The sequence below is a fragment of the Pyrgilauda ruficollis genome, unplaced genomic scaffold, assembly GCF_017590135.1.
Source record: "Pyrgilauda ruficollis isolate IOZ18807 unplaced genomic scaffold, ASM1759013v1 scaffold18, whole genome shotgun sequence".
Lineage (NCBI taxonomy): Eukaryota > Metazoa > Chordata > Aves > Passeriformes > Passeridae > Pyrgilauda > Pyrgilauda ruficollis.
Genome location: NW_024516984.1, coordinates 6,809,714 through 6,826,320, shown reverse-complemented (window position 1 = coordinate 6,826,320; position 16,607 = coordinate 6,809,714).

The following is a 16,607-nucleotide window of genomic DNA, read 5'->3' as shown; positions in this document are numbered from 1 at the left end:
TTAATTCATTATCATTATTTTATCATTGTATATTTGAATTAGGAACAATGAAAAACACTTCCTTGTATGGGGCACTGTGGAGAGCTTGTCATTTAAGATCTTGTGAAGTGAGACTTTGTGTCAGGCGGGCATCACAGAGAAAGACAGTAGAAGACCTGCAGCTCAAGAGTGAAGCAAGGTGCTCTTTCTTGGTGGGGCTGATGCTGTGGCTGTCTCTGGGTGCCATGCTTTCTAGGTGAACCCTTGCCTCTGTTTTGACCTGACAGCGCAGAGGCAGCTGGCTGTCTGTGTCCATCACAGGAGGTCTGAACTGAAGCTCGCAGGGCTGACTTGTCAATGCTTGGAATACTTACAGACCCTGTAGCAGGAATTATCACAGGGCAGTGCTGAACAAGTCTTACATGAAGAGTAAGAGTTTCAGCATGAGTTTTCGAGACTGAGTTTCAGAACTGTCCATGAGTAACTCTTGATGAAGACACCTTTTCTTGTTTACTGAAATAAGCAGTAAACAAATAGGGGTACTTCATATCCAAAGTGTTTCCTCATTTCTGTGCTCATCTGACACTCACATTTCTTCCTGCTGTTACATCTGCTGCATATGGAGGTCATCTGGCCTTGATGCTGCTGAGAATTCTCTCTCTTTCCTCAGGCCTGAATGTGGATAAAGACAGCAATTTCATTGCTGAACAGGTTGGTTTTACAGACTGAATAAACTTACAGTTTTGGAAACTGGCAAGGAACATGCTTGCTTAAAATATACTACAGTGATGAAAAAGGGAGTTTTCAGGTATGCTCTCTAAAGAAATAGAGAGCAAGCTAAGATTACCTTTCTCTTTGAAGCACTTTAAGCACCCCTTCCTCCATGCAAACAGTACTTAAATTATTGTGGTTTGCTGGTGGTTCTGTAATCAAAATGTTATTTGTAGTGTCTTTGTAGTAGGCTACACAGATTGGGAATTTGTGTCACTGCTGTTAGTATTCTTCCTGAAGCAGAAAACCACAACTAAGGGACTGAAATATGAAGAAAGAGAGGGGGATGGAAGAAAAATGAAAAGCTAAAGCATACCTTTGTCCAAGGTTTTCATTTGTGTCTAACCTTCCCTGTCATTTCTACCCTTCTAATTCTTTCAGGATATGATAGAAAAATGTCTCCTCTGACTATAGAAAAGCACTCTCAAATTTCTGTGGCACTACTTGAAACACGGTGATGCTTTTAATGCAGACATTTTCCATGGCCTTAACTGCTCACAGGTCTGTACCAAACCAAAGTAGCCACTGTGAATACCTAGCAAGTACTGTTCATAAACATTTTTATAATGTTTGACCTTAAGAGTGACCTGAAGATTAATGGATATGTTGTATCAGTTTTAATGGGTCTCTTCTCCCTTGGATACACACATGTGACTCCCATTAGTCTTAATGGGAGTTATATGTGTGCCTAGAGGTTAGACAAGATCTCTAAAGGTGCTGTTATGCTCTCTTGTATTAACGATCTCATAATTGCTGAGGTGCTGCACCTTTGCATTGAAAGCAAACTAATTAAATTGGTCTAGTACAAGTTGGTTTACTAGCATACCTGGCACGTATGTGTGTTTTCCTGTGGGCCCCTCGGTACACAGAGGTAGAAGCCAAATCGAATGTGGAATTTAAATTTTACATGTGACTTGACTTTCTTTGTAATTGTTTTTTGTAATACAAAGTGAATTCATGAGTCTGATTGCTAAGAAAGATGATTGTTCGTGTGAATATGTAGGAAGAAGCTGAATGTGGTGTTTTATTTTATCATGAAAGCATGTATTAAGAAAAGGGACTGAATTGATTCTTGTTTTGATGTTCCAAATCATGCACTTTGAAAAAAGACAGTTAGGTCTAGAGGATTAACATGAAGCTTGATGTTGAATTTTAATTATGGCTTTGTTACTCATTTCTTCCGAGAGCCTTTAGACAAAGCACTTCACCTTTCTTTGATTTCCAGGTATGTAAAATATCTGCTCGCTTCTTAGTGTTGCAGACATAAATTATTATCTGTTCTGTGCTTTGAAATTTTAAGATTGGTATGTTTTAAGTGTATTCTGCTGGCATAATTATTGAAGTACAGAAGAAGGAAAAAATCATAGTAACCACCTGATACAGCCAGGCAGAAGCTCTGGTGATGATTCAGATCTCTTGAGAGGAGTGATTCTGTTCCATAGTTTATGATGCATAAAACAGTGTATTGGTGATGAAAAATTTTTGGTATTTTATGCCTATAATCTATCTTTTAGGCCAGGTTTTTCAGTGAAAGCAATTTCACACATCCAAATTGACATTGTATAGACATTTGACATTTTTATGAATCAAAATAACGATTCAAATTTGATGGTCAGTGTGGAAATTTGTGCACTGTATTCTGTGACTGTCTCTACATTTGAAAATCAACCATGATGCAGTTTTGTTTGAAAATACAAATTTGGGGAAAGAATGAATCTTCATATTTACATGCTGGAAGAGAAAAGGCGTTTATGTGCTAACGTTCACTTTTAAACTTGGTTTATTGTTTTCTTTTTTCAGATTAAGATATTATATAAACTCAATTTCACCATTCAGTGTTACTGTTTGAGAAGTGATCCTGGGGTCTGTTTTGGGTTGTTCTGTTGTTGATTTTTTGGGAGGTTTTTTTTGATAATATAATTATTTTATTTTTGACCTTATGTGTTTCTTAGTTTCTAGTAGAAAGTAGCAAATATCTACTGAGACTGTGGTAGTAATTTAAAATACCTGGAGAAATCTTGTGAATGGTTTTGTAAATATATTTCCTTGCTTTTGACTCCAGTGTATAAAATATATGGATCAAAATTTTCCTCCTCATGTAAATTTTAAACATTAATTTACTTAGGTTTTTTTAGTAATTTGTGATTAGTTCTCCAGTACTCTTTAAAGAAGAAATAGTTAGTCTTATTAGTGTTATATTTTAGGCTGTGTAAGATATTTTTAAAGAAAGTTGAAAGTTAAAACAAACGTTACCTAATTTCAGTTTTATATGCATGCTTATACATAGAAAAGAATCAACAGGTCTATTTTGTAACTGTGGGAAACTGAATTTCCAAGGTTTTATGTGTGTTTCTATTTACTTAAGATTCTTTGACCTAAATTCTGTTTTGGTGACATACACTAAACTTCCAGAAATAGGAGGTGTGTCCTATGTATTTTTACAATATCAAAAACTTGCACTCTTATGAAGGAAGCTTCTTCTGGGGAAAAATAAACTCCAAGCTTTGCTAGTAGCTAAGATAAATTTTCTAAGTAGAATAAGCAACAGCACCAAAAAAATTAGGTTTTGGTTTGTTGGTTTTTTGTTGTTTGGTTGTTTGTTTTGTTGGTTAGGTTTTTTTTTCCCCCAGAATTGTCAATATAATTGTTAACTGAAAGTGAGTAATTTACTCTTTCTCTCATATTTTAAGGGTGATCAAATACTGGAGCAAGTTTCCCAGATAGGTTATGGAGTCTCCATCCAGTTAAAACTCAACTGGACACAGCTGTTTACAACCTGCTTTGTGTCAGGAGTTGGACAAGATCTCAGCCATTCCATGATTCTATATATTGTGTAGTTGACTTGTTGACACTTTTTAATTGTAGACCAGCTTTCAAATACCAGTTCAGATATTTCAAATGATAATTGAAATAGGGATAAAAGCTACTCAGTCTTGAATTAAAAAGCACATACACTCAAGCTAACATAACGTTACTGACCATGTGAAATGTGAGACTAACAATTGAATATATACAATGTGCTGTGCACAGTTTTTTCAGAATGGAAAGACAGTACATAGTACCAGTATGCAAGCTGCCTATTTTTTTAGCCTCCTTTGACACGCTACCTAAGTAAATACTGCTGTAAATATTAATTGGGTTAATTATGCATTACTACTTTTTATGTGTAAACTCTTGATTGCCTTAGAAACTGCTTTTGTATTAAGCATTTACAGTTCTGACGTGAATGAATTAGTAAGACCTTATAAGAGAGTTTTTGTGTTAAATTTTAAATGAATCATGGAAATACCAGGTCCTTTACTGGAAAGTTAACATGTTGAAGCTAAGAACAAAAGTAAGGTATTGGGAGTTTTTGAATTATGGACTGATTTTGAAAACTACTGTTGAGTAGTATATATTTTAGTTCTGTGTCTGATATACTGGGGGTTACTGTAGCCAGCTGTTTTCCCTCAGTTCTTTAAAAAGGTAGCTGGGCTGGTAAACTAAAGTATGGGCTTCCATTTTGTGCCTTAACTAAGAGTTGTAAGCTTTAGTGTTCTGAAAATGTAGATGGTTTAGGCATTGGCATCCTTGATTTTTGACTGTAGGTGTTACTGAAACAGTGCAAGTGGAAAACATATTTCTGATACCATCTCAGTAACAATCCATCTGAACTTGCCCCAAGTGTAAAAGTGATTGGTAATATCATCTCAATAGCAATTTATTTGCACTTGCCCCCGACTCTTGAAGATTTTAGAACCCTGTCATCAGGTAGTATTCCATACAGTTGTTGTGGATACCATGTACATTAAAAGTTACTGATTATGGCTATGGAAAAGGTCTGATATGTTGCATATGCCCAAATAATTTTCAGGATGCTAATAAACCACTCTAGATTAATGATTTATGAAAGTTTAAAAAAAAAAAAAAAAAACAAAAACCTCAAAAACCTATTGTTGCTTTTTGTAACCTGTACTTTTTAGTACCTTTACTTTCACACTTCAGAGATGGGAGAAATGGGGTGGTTGAATTTGTTAGCAGTCTATGGGAAGATTGATTAGATATGCTTTCTCAGGCTTATGTTGAACCCAGGTAGGAAAATTAGTAAATTACTAGAAAAATGGTAGATGTAAGGATGGGCATGGGAATAAGTTCAAAAGCGCTAGGGATTGTCTTATTATTTTGCATTTTTTATACAATAAAATTTAAATTTCACTGTGCTTTTTATTTTTGTTAATTTTTCCCATGGGACAAGGAACAGAGTCCAACTCTGCATTCTTTTGTGAGTGAATAGTATGTCCCATTCAGTCTAATGTCACAAAAAATGCTGAAGAAGTTCTGTGCTTTTTAACTCCATTTTCATAAAACACATAGCTGAGTTAAAGGGACTAATCTTATTCTGAGTGCAGGTAAGTAATGGATAAACAGGAGTATTTCTTGGGTTTTGTGTAATAGTAATAATAATTTCATCATGCTTATGCAAACTTTTCAAATTATTATTTAAAATTAGAGATTATCACCAAACACTTCTTTGGAACATATTGGAAGAAAAATTTAAATTGACTATTCATGTGCTTACATATGCAAAATCATCTATGTTCTGCAGTTGTCTAAAAGCAGAAGGAGAACCAGATTTTAGAGGAAACCTGCATTATATTCTGATATCAACAGCAACTTAGATCACATTGGTATCACATAAGTATAATGTTTTAGAGCCTCTGCCAATTTAAAAATCAAATTGATGCTAGATTTGTATAGAACAACACATTTGACTGACAGAAAAGGCTGTTATAGATGGATGTGATTTTCTATCCTTGTATAACAAGGGTTTTGACTGACAGTTTAACAATAGTACACTTTCCACCCCATATATTCTAAATGATTATTATTACAATACAAAACACTTTTGCTCTTGCTGTATATAGATAACATGTACACTTTTTGTGTAATAACATTCAAGAAGAGAGGGTTTCTTTTATGTCTTAAAGATGATGACAATTAATGAAGGCTCCATCTGACACTTATAACCAATGTCAAGGCTTGCTATTGTGGTGCATGGTAATGTAAAAACTATCAGGGTACTTAGCTCCCAGTGAAGGATCAACATAACTCTTGACACATGCTATATGGTGGATGAAATAAATCTCCTCGGAGAGCAATATAAATATTTCTTGAACTGAAGACTACTCTTTCTGTTTTATAATCCCTCTTTTCAGCTTTGCTGTTCTTTGCATCACTGTAAAATGCAATTTTAATCGAGAAAGTAGCTGTGTAAAATGGTACCTATTAATGCACCAAATTTGCTTTCTGTGCTTTGCAGTCAACATTTCTCTGCAGTTAGATTTAAGATTCTTCTTCAGAACAATAGCCAGAGATAAGAAAGGTACATGTTCTTATTTTTTCTTATTTGGGTCTTGTTCATTTTGGGGAGACCATCCTTTAATATTTATCCTTTTTATTTTAAAATATTAATTTTGAATTCTTGACATTCTTTTGCAGCACTTTATACAGGTGTTTCCTACTTTGTGTCAGTTTTCACAAGAGCAGGGTCAGTACCATGTGTCTGCATTGTATTTGATGATAATAAAAAGATCAATAAAGTCTAAACTTCTCTGTAAATTTCAGTTTGGTGCATGCAACTAAGGAAGATGGTATACTTTTTAATGAACCTCCCAACAATGAAAAATAGAGAAAGAATTGAAAGGAAAAAAATGGGGTCACATTGATCAAAACATATCTACCTCTTATCTTTTTGATTACCTAGATAAGGAACACATGATAAATACAAAGATTGCTTTTACAATATAGATTTCTTGTTTAAATTGGCTTACTGTTAAAGATATTTTTCTTAAATGACTTTGTATTTGGTAAGGGAATTAAATAGATTATTAAATAGATTATTTGTTTCACCTCATTATGTATGATCAGTGAGATCTTGGTATCTCACATTTATTCAACAAGATTTTATTTTTCTGTAGAAGGACAAATTCAGTGTATGTTTTATCGAACAATAGAATTATTTATTGGCTTGGGACAATGATGATGATATTTCCTGCAAAGCACTAAAAAGATCTTTAAAGAATATTTGCCCCATTACTAGTGGTGCCATTTCAACTCTTTGTCAGTTTTACATGTAATACCAGTACTTCTCTAGCAGTGTCTTATGATTTGAATGAAGGGATAAAAGTAATTTGGGATATAATATTATCCAGTTTGAAAGTGATCCCTCAGAAATATTGTAGTTTCATCAATATAGACTGCTAAGTTTTAAAGTGAAGTCAACTAAAAAAAATCCATGATGTGGAATTATTTTGATCTTCACATAGCTCATTATGATAACACGGACATCTGGTAATTAATTTGAGAGAGCACTAATGATAATCATCTATACAGGGGCTAGCTTGTAGAGATTGTTAAAGGCCATGCTTTGCTGACCACTGGCAATGATTGAGTTTGCAAACTCAGACTGAGATCCAGTTTCTGATCAGGATGTGTTATGTTGCTACAGAATTGTCCTCTACCTCCTCTCAGCTGGCAACATCTGTTTAACACAGCTTTTCTTTCCCTGACATCATACCCACCTTACTTTGTGTCCTGATTTTGCTCATTGTCCTTCATGAGTAAATATGGGTCTAAAACTGTTTCATCTTAGTTTCTTCCCCTTCTGATGATTTTCTTTTTCCCCCTCTGACCTTTTGTATCATTGTTCCCATAGCAGTTGTCTGTCTAATCTACCTAATTGTCTTTGGTCTTCCCTTGCCTCTTTTATGCTTCTCTCATCTATGAACTCTCAGTACTCAATTAGTGGAGGAACAAAAGGCACAGAAGGAAATGTTCCCTTGCTGTCTCTTCTTGTCTTTGGCATTGTAACAGCCTGGAACAGAGGCAACTACAAAGGGCTAGATTAGCTCCTTCATCTCCAGCTTGGAAAGTACTCAGTAGGGATTTTTTTAAAGAGACTTCTGCTTTTGGAAGGTTCTGCTGAGCATATGCAAAACATAAAGATTCACAGCTTGTCCAAAGGTGGGAGAATTTTTGCAAGGTTCATGAAAGCACAGTATTGAGATAGGGCATTATGGGATTAACTGTTTAAAACTTCTGTGTTAGATTGTGATGAGGTTTACTGTTTTAAGCAAAACACTTCCTCACTTTCGATAAGGACAAAGCATTTTCTTTCTACTTCATTTTTAAGTAAATGAAACATTTTTCTAGCTGTTCATATGTGTAATTCTTTCCTTTCTTTAACAAAAAGGAGAAGTGTAATCTCACATGAGCATAGAAACATGCCAAAAAGCAAGGATTTATTATTTGGGGAACTGAAGTATTAGGTTTTAGAATAAGTTAAAGTCTGATGTCTTTAACCATTTACTGTGCAATGAACACCACTTACAAATATGTCTGCGAGAAACATACACATTTGTCATGTTACCTTATTTTTCTAATTAAAAGGAAAAAATTAATCTCCTTAGCAGAGACATTTCCTCTCAGAATAAAGACCTGATTCTGGAGTCTCATAGATATTTAATTTGCAAGATAGCGTAATGAAAATATGTTAATAGCTTTTTCAACAAGTTAATAGCTTTCAAGTTCATACTAATTAGTTTGTTAAAATATTCTATTCGTAAAATACTTTCTTTTTTCCCCCAGTAAAAGGTTAGAATGTTACAGAGTCTTTTAAGAACTATCTTGCCAATAGTAAGGGTAGAATCTGTAATATCAAAATTATTAGAAAAAATAATTGCAAATGAGTTTTGAAGGAAGATGCCGTAATTGTCATCAAAGATAACTTTCTGACATTTTTACAGTGAAATCTTAGAGAGTGTAGTAGTGAACCTTGCAGAGTTAAGTAAGCATTCTTGGGAGCCTGGATATAAAAGCAGACTTCTCATGGTGTCATGCTTGGTCCCAGGTGTCCTGCATTCCTGACTACTTACTCTGGCAGCTGTGGGAAGGGTGAGTGGTACGCCATTGTCTACCCATCCTTGGTGGCCAGAGCACCATGAAATTAAAGCATGCATCTTCACATGGACAAGATAACCCATACCTCTCCTATTCTATATTATTTCTCTTTTGTTAGAGTAATGTAATACTTTGTTCAATCAAAAAGAATTAATTCATTTTCTTTTACCTTTCTTTTTTTTCTTTGGAGTGGGGGCAGGGAGTGAGTATTGTATATCTCCTCTATCCTGACACTGTAAAATCCAGCTGTTTGCTACCTCCCTCTTCCTTTGGTATCTTTTAGTAGTACCCTTAGATCTCCTTAGAGCTTTCTAAACCAGTACTGCTTATATCCTTATATATTCACTCTGAAATACTTTGAATCCTTCTGCATTTGTTTCTATCTTTCTCATGTTTTTTTGAAACTTATCCTTGTAGTACCTCAGCTTCCTTTTGCTTCTGTTGGCTGGGCCAAAGGCATCATATGCTCGTACTTATTCCAAAGAATGCATGTGCTGAATGAGCTGCTGGTTGTTGTCAAAGTGAATAACATCTACTCTCCCTGTTCTACCATCAGTCAAAGAATTAATAGAGATTATTCTCACTTTTCTATCCCCTGGTCCTTCCCATTTACTGACTACCACAACACCTGTAATATCTTTTTGAACTCACATTCTCAAATTTAGTGGAACTAAGTCACTGTATTAAAATTTAGGGTATTACAGTCATAAGACAATCTGGAACTGGGGAATTTTACTTGAGGTAATTTACTGTGAACAACCATAAATTTCTGATAGCTTTTTTGAGAGTTAATAATAAGAAAATGACAAGCAGGTAGACACACAGTTATATGAACAACTGATCCTCCCTCTGGCCTGGTCTAATCAGGTCCAGAAGACTCCTAAAACACCTGGACGACAACTTTGTGGTGCAGTTACTAAGATAGCCAATGTGGAGAGAGGCCCTCCTTGATTTGTTACTTGTTAACAGAGAGGGTCTGGTGAGCAAAGTAGAGATTGGTGGCTGTCTTGGCCAGAGTGACCATGCAGTCAAGTTTAAAATCTCTGTTGACAGTAGGAAAAGTGCCAACAATACTTCAAGCTTGCCATGCAGTCAAGTTTAAAATCTCTGTTGACAGTAGGAAAAGTGCCAATACTTCAAGCTTCGACATGAGAATTCAGGCTGCTCAGGAAAGTAGTTAGTAAGTTCCCCTTGGAAAATGCTTTTGCAGGTGCTGAAGTCCATCTTAAGGACACAGGAATAGGCAATTCCAAAATGTCAGAAGTCAAGCAGGCAAAGCAGGAGGCCAGCTTGGCTAAGCAGGGATCTTCTTTTGGAGATAAGGTAGAAAAGGAAAGCATATACCCTGTGGAAGCAAGGTCAGGTGACATGACAAGAATACATAGCTGTTTGTCACTGTAGGGAGAAAATTTGTGTGGCCAAAACTCAGTTGGAGTTGAAGCTGGTCAGAAATGTGGGGGACGTTTTTTTAAAACCATTTTTAAAAATACATTAATGACAAAAGTCAGCACAGAAATTACATGGGCACATTAGAGGATAAGGATGGTTACCCCTCAAACAGGGACATAGACAAGGTGGGGATGTTTATTGCTTTATTTTCCTCTGTCTTCAACACCAATGATGGACTAAAAGTGTCCCAGTACCCTGAGCTGGAGGACCATGAGTATGAGAAGGATAAACTCCAAGTTGACCCTGAAATTGTAAGTGATCTGCTGTTCTGGCTGGATCCCTGTAAATCTATAGGGCATGATGGGATTTATCTGACAACAGCTAAAGAGTTGCGTGATGTCATCATGACGCCTCTCTTGATTTTTTAATGGTCTTAGGAATCTGGGGAGGTCCCAGTTGATTGGAAGCTGGTCAACATTGTCCCAGTTTACAAAAGGGCGAGAAGAATGATCCTGGAAATGACAGGCTTCTTAGCCTGAAGACTCACTTCAGTGCCTGGGAAGGTTATGAAGAGGATTTTTCTGGCAGGGATTGCACAACACCCAAAAGACAGACAATGCAGTCATTGGTCACAGCCAGCATGGATTCATAAGGGGAAGGTCCTTCTTTTCAAACCTGCTTTCCTTTTATGACAAGGTAACCCACCCAGCTGAACAAGGGAAGCCAACTGATGTAATCTTTTTTGCTTTATGTAAAGTTTTTGATACCATCTCTCAGGTTCCTTCTGGATGAAATGTCTAGCCCACAACTGCATAAGCACATCACGGGATGGGTGAGCAGCTGGCTCATGAGTCAGGCACAAAGGGTTGTAGTGAATGGGCTGACATCAGACTGACCTGTCACTGCAGGGGTTCTGCAGGGCTCCATCCTCAGCCCTGTGCTCTTCCAGGTCTTCATAAATGATTCAGACACAGGACTGGAAGAGATGCTGCGCAAGTTCACAGGTGATCTAAAACTGGGAGGAGCTGTTGACTCCCTTGAAGCCAGGGAGGCTCTGCAGAGAGACCTTGACAAATCATAGGGCTGGGCAATCACCAACTGTATGAAGTTCAACAAGGGAAAGGGCTGGATTCTGCACATGGGATGGGCAACCGTGGATGGATGTGCAGACTGGGGAATGAGAGGCTGGAGAGCAGTGCTGTGGAAAGAGAATCTGGTGGTCCTGGTTGTTGGCAAGTTGAATCTGAGTCAGCAGTGCCCTGGCAGCCAGGAGGGCCAAGCCTGTCCTGGGGAGGGGCATCAGGAACACCATTACCAGTGGAGCAAGGGAGAGGATTGTCCTCCTCTGCTTTGCACTGGGGCAGCTTCATCTCAAGTGCTGGGGGCAGTTTTGGGCACCACAATATAAAAAAAAGACATTAAGCTATTATAGAGAGTGTCCAAAGGGAGGCAATAAAAATAGTGAAGTGCCTTGAGGGGAAGCCAGGTGATAAGCAGCATTTGAGGTCCTGTCTTCATGTTTTTAATTAGTGGTTCTTCTTTCTTATGTAACAGCTGTTATAATTCCTAATTATGCGATTAACTGTCCTCTTTGGGAAAAAAAAAAAAGTTTAAGACTTACATTTGGCTCAGAGTTTCTAGGAATGTGAAGTTCTGGTCAACATGTGAATTTTCTTGTTAAAATTGAAGCTTTTTGTTCATTCAGACTTCTCTCAAATTGCCTGCTTTATTGTGACTAATGTAACTTTTCAGAAAAACTCCTCTGTCTGAACAGAGTGTCTCATTTTTACATTGGTTATAACTGGCTAGGTCACTTTGCTTTTATAATTTTATCTTGATAGTATTTTTAGTTTGTTCCAGAAAATAATTTTACCATTCCATACCTTTTGGAGAACATTTTTTTTTTTTTTTCCTGTTGGTCATTATAAGGTTTCAGCATTTTTTCAGTCATTTAGTTTTTTTTTTTTTTTTTCTGTTGGTCATTATAAAGTTTCAGCATTTTTTCAGTCATTTAGTCTTCAAACATAACTCTATGTAGTTATTAGCTTCATGGAAATCTGGTTTGGTCAAACACAATACTGTTTTAGCTCACTTGTAGGAAATTTATAAAATCCCATTAGGTATAGGACCTCGAGTTTTAAGATAATTATTCATTACTGATATAATAATTATTCATTATATACTTGAAACTGTGTTGGTGCTTTGCAAAGGAGACAAAATCCCGTTCACATGGGGAAAAGGATGGAGCTGTAGAAAATGATAAATATTGTATTTTCACTGTGAGTTAGAAAAATAATTTGACTTCTTCCAGTCTTGGTGGCAGTCATGAGTTTATGGAAGGAGTTGAATGAGGCAAAGAAGTTTGTATAGCAAACAGGGTTAGAATTGTACAAGGAGCTAAAATTTGTCTTGGTAACCATCCAAAAGCTATACCCTAACGGAAACCACATTGTTAGTGTGTTACAGAACCTTTAACCTGTAGTTCAGTCTAAACTTTTAATAAATGTATGAAACCTTGCCCTTTTCCTTAGCTGTTCCTTGGGGCTACATTTTAAATATTTTCATTCTGTTTAGTTGGGTTTTTTTTCAGTACATATTAGCTTACATAGTCATGCTTATTATGACAATTAGGAAGACAGGAGTGATGAAATAATGTTGAGAGATTAGAATGAATGAGAATATTAAATAATGGTAAATGCCAAAATTTTGAATGACTTTTAAAATTATTTTTTCTTTTGTTTTGAACTTGTTTGTGAGTAAGAATATTTCAGGTCTGTATTAATGACCTAAATGATCAAAATACAATTTTGCTTCAAACAGCTGAATATTTTGCAAGAATAGTATGATGAAATTGCTCCGTGCAATGATTTTTTTTTCACTAGACTAGATAACTAATGTAAGATCATTTTCCCTGCTTTATGGTTCCTTGTTATTCTGTCTTTCTGCTTCTGTGTTTGATATGTATGTTTTGTCCATACTTTTCACCATAAGCTTAGGTTTACTGTTTCTTAAAAATATTTGTTAAATTGGATTAATGTTGTCACTATGACTGAGATAAATTAGAGCACCAATTTGTCTGAAGAAGTTTATGAAGATAGTTAAGTAAAACTTACAGCAATGTAGAGGAGGTTCCTGGGGGTAGGATCTTTCATCTGGTAGAAAGCTGAGTGTTTTGATGCATGTTAGGTGAAGTTACGCAGATTTAGATAAGAATTTTATACTCAGGGTACTTAACCAGTGGAACAAATGGTTTAGGAATATGATAGGCTCTTTAGCATCTGAAATACTTTAAATAGGAATTGGAAGTCATTCAGTACAATAAAATGTTTCTTTAGCAGGATTTTATAGATTTAATTTGGAATCATATAATTATGTTGTCTGCATTATTCAGGAGGTCAGCATAGATAGTCATGATGATTTTCATAGCCTTAGGTTCTCTAAATCTACAATTTGACCTCTTACCTATGTGAGAAAGAGCAAAATAACTATCAAGGCAAGTAAAGGAAGAGCACAGTAGACCTGAACATGAATGATACCATGTCAGAAGACCTGCCATTCATTTCTTAGATAGCTGCTCAGAATGATGTTCCATAGGTATGACACTCAGCTAATGGGAAAAAGATACTGAAAATAGGACATGCGAGGGGATTTTAAAAGCATATCTGCAACTTGCAATGCAAGCCTATTCACAGTGTGCTACTAATGAAGTTATTAGGAGTGAAACTACTGCTTCTATATATTATTTTAATATGGCATGCAAATATATTAGCTGATGATGTAGTGTTAATTTGGCTGTCTCTAATGTGAACATTGTGTTGCATGGCCTTACTGTGCCCTTGGAGTTGCAGTTGACTTTCTTGGAAGGATTTTATTTTTTAGGAATTTCTCCTTTTCCTGCAAGGAAAAAACATCAATTAAATGTATCATGCATTTTGTTTTATTTTGGAGCGACTATAACACTTTTCTTGGGAATTCTTGCTTTTAACTAGCATTTGTTAGTTTAGCTTGATAACGGATTTTGTGCATCTATGTTGTCTCTGACAGACAAATTTATTTTTACTTCCAGTCATGTCAATAAAAAAGAGTAACCAGCTAATATGCTAACATCCTAATCTGACTCTGCCTCTCATATTTTGACTTATGTGCACTTTGTAGATGTATAGATTACCAGTGTAGTTAATCATATCTCGTTTTTCTTTTTAGAAGTAAAAGGTTTATAAGAATGGAAGGTGAGAATGTAAGGTGACCACTTCCAGCATCCCTTTAGCTCCTTTAATATGTCTTCAATAAGAAAGCAAAGTACATGAGCTGCAGGTAGAAAGACACTTGCTTCTTCCTTCTTTTACAGTCTGAGCATGTCTGCTTTTATAGGGCATTCACCCTTACCCTTTCTTCCTGTGGATAACTATCCAAAAATTATCACCTTACTGAAAGATGGGAAACCTGGTCTGTAAGTTCAGAGTGTGTCAACAAGAACGTAGGATGGGGGTGTGCAGTAAGGGAAAAGAAGTTGGTGCTAAGTTCTGTTGTCATTGAAAAGTGTTTCATTGTCATCCTCCCTTATTCTTCTATGCTGGGAAAGAGATAAATGCTTCTGTCCTCCTTGGGAGTTGCTTCATTCTCCTGAAATGGAAGGCACTCTCATTAGAGATGAGAAGCAGCCATCTGAACCCTGGAAGAAGAAGCAGCTGTAAGTTGCAAGAAGCAGCATTTTTTCAAACAATGACTTCCTCCTCATGGGGAGGCAGCAAAAGTCTATAGTCAGCCAGGTCTTGCAGCTTCTCAACAATGTTTACACATGCAAAAAGCAAAATATGAGAATGGGATAATAGATGTTTTTAGAAAAGTCTCACAAAAAAAAATAAAAAATAAAAAGAAGAAAACAGTCTTGACTTGCATTTGCATAAAGGTACCAATGCTTACCTCTACCTCATTTAATTGTAATGTGGCTTCCTCAAATAAAATATTCAAAATGAAGAGCTAAGAACACAAGAATCTATAAAACTAACTGAAACACCATAAACAGGCAAATTGTTCTCCATCTGAAGCAATTTTCATTGTGCTTATAAATTACTAGATAGAGTATGCTATCCAAGTGCCATGTCATTTGTTAGAGTTTTCTTTAGCCCTGGCTGTGTGTTGTGTAAATTTTAGCTGAACTGACAAGTAGTGTATCACTCCTGGGCATGTCTGATGTTTGTACCCTGAGACCATTTTCTAGAATTATGGGAGGTAGCTTTGCCAGCTATCCTGGTGGAGTGATGGATTTACAAAGGCAATACCCTGCATAAGCAAATAGCTTGTCCATTTCAGCCCTGAAGTCTAGAAAAACTTAAAATGTAAAAAATGTTGAAAAAAAATAAATATGGAAACATTCTTTTAGGTCCCTTCATTTAAAGGACAAGTAGCTTAAAAGCTTGTATGTAAAAAATTAATTCAAACTTTAAATGCATTTTAAATTTGCCACTTAACTTATATAAATAACATATATATCCATCATCTATGTATCTATTATTTCTGTGATTTATACTTGGAATTCAGTATATATAAATGAGATACCATAAGAGATTGTGTTCCTTTCTACGAAGCAAAATCAAGAGTGGAAAATATGGTACTATACAAAATGGTATTTTTATTCTTCAGTGTCAAACCAAGACATGGCTAGTTTATTTATTTTAATGTTTGGTTTTAACATGGCAACATTTGTTGTTCTTCCTGATATGTTAAAACTAAGATAATTTTCATCCTGTGCTTAAAAAGCTGCAGACTTTCTGTTACATGTGTTATGTGTTGTGAGTAGGTTTTTTTTGTTTGTTTGTTTTCTGCATCTTTTGTAAGCCATGATTGCCATATTGCATGGTGCTTCTTGCAGAATGTTTCATGGAGCACATAATTCACATAATGCAGTAATTTGGAATAAGTGCTGTTAAAAATCAAGATAACATCCCAGTTATTTTGCTTTCTTTTAACCTTCACAGGTGGTAAATAGGAAAGGTAAATTAAATAGTTAATTTTGGGTTTTCATTTTTATTCCATTTTAGTCTATTCTGTATTTTTATAGCAATTTGGTTTAGTAAACTAATTTTTTTTTTGTAGATTATAATAGCTTTTCTTCCTGTATTGCTTTTTTTTAAGACAATCTCAAGATTTATTTTAGGATTTCTAGTTTTTTCTCTATTTCAGACAAGGTGCTGCACATAACCTCATTGGGTACCTCTTTTGTAAATGTTTTAATACGAACTTGAGATTTTGTTCAGTATTTTTTCACTTGTCACACATATTTTTGATGCATTTTTTAAAATGGTGTTTTTAAGCTTCCAAAGGGAATTAGAAAATATTTTTACCCATTTTGCTTAGATATAAATAATAAATGTGTAATTAAATTTAATATTTTATCTTTGTGGTTAAATATGCAGCACTGTTTAGAAAACATAGGTTTTTGATTTTGCTTTACACTGTATGAGAAGAGTATGTAACATTAATTTATAATAGCAATGGAAAAAAAAAAAAGTGTCTTGAGATGAGAGAGT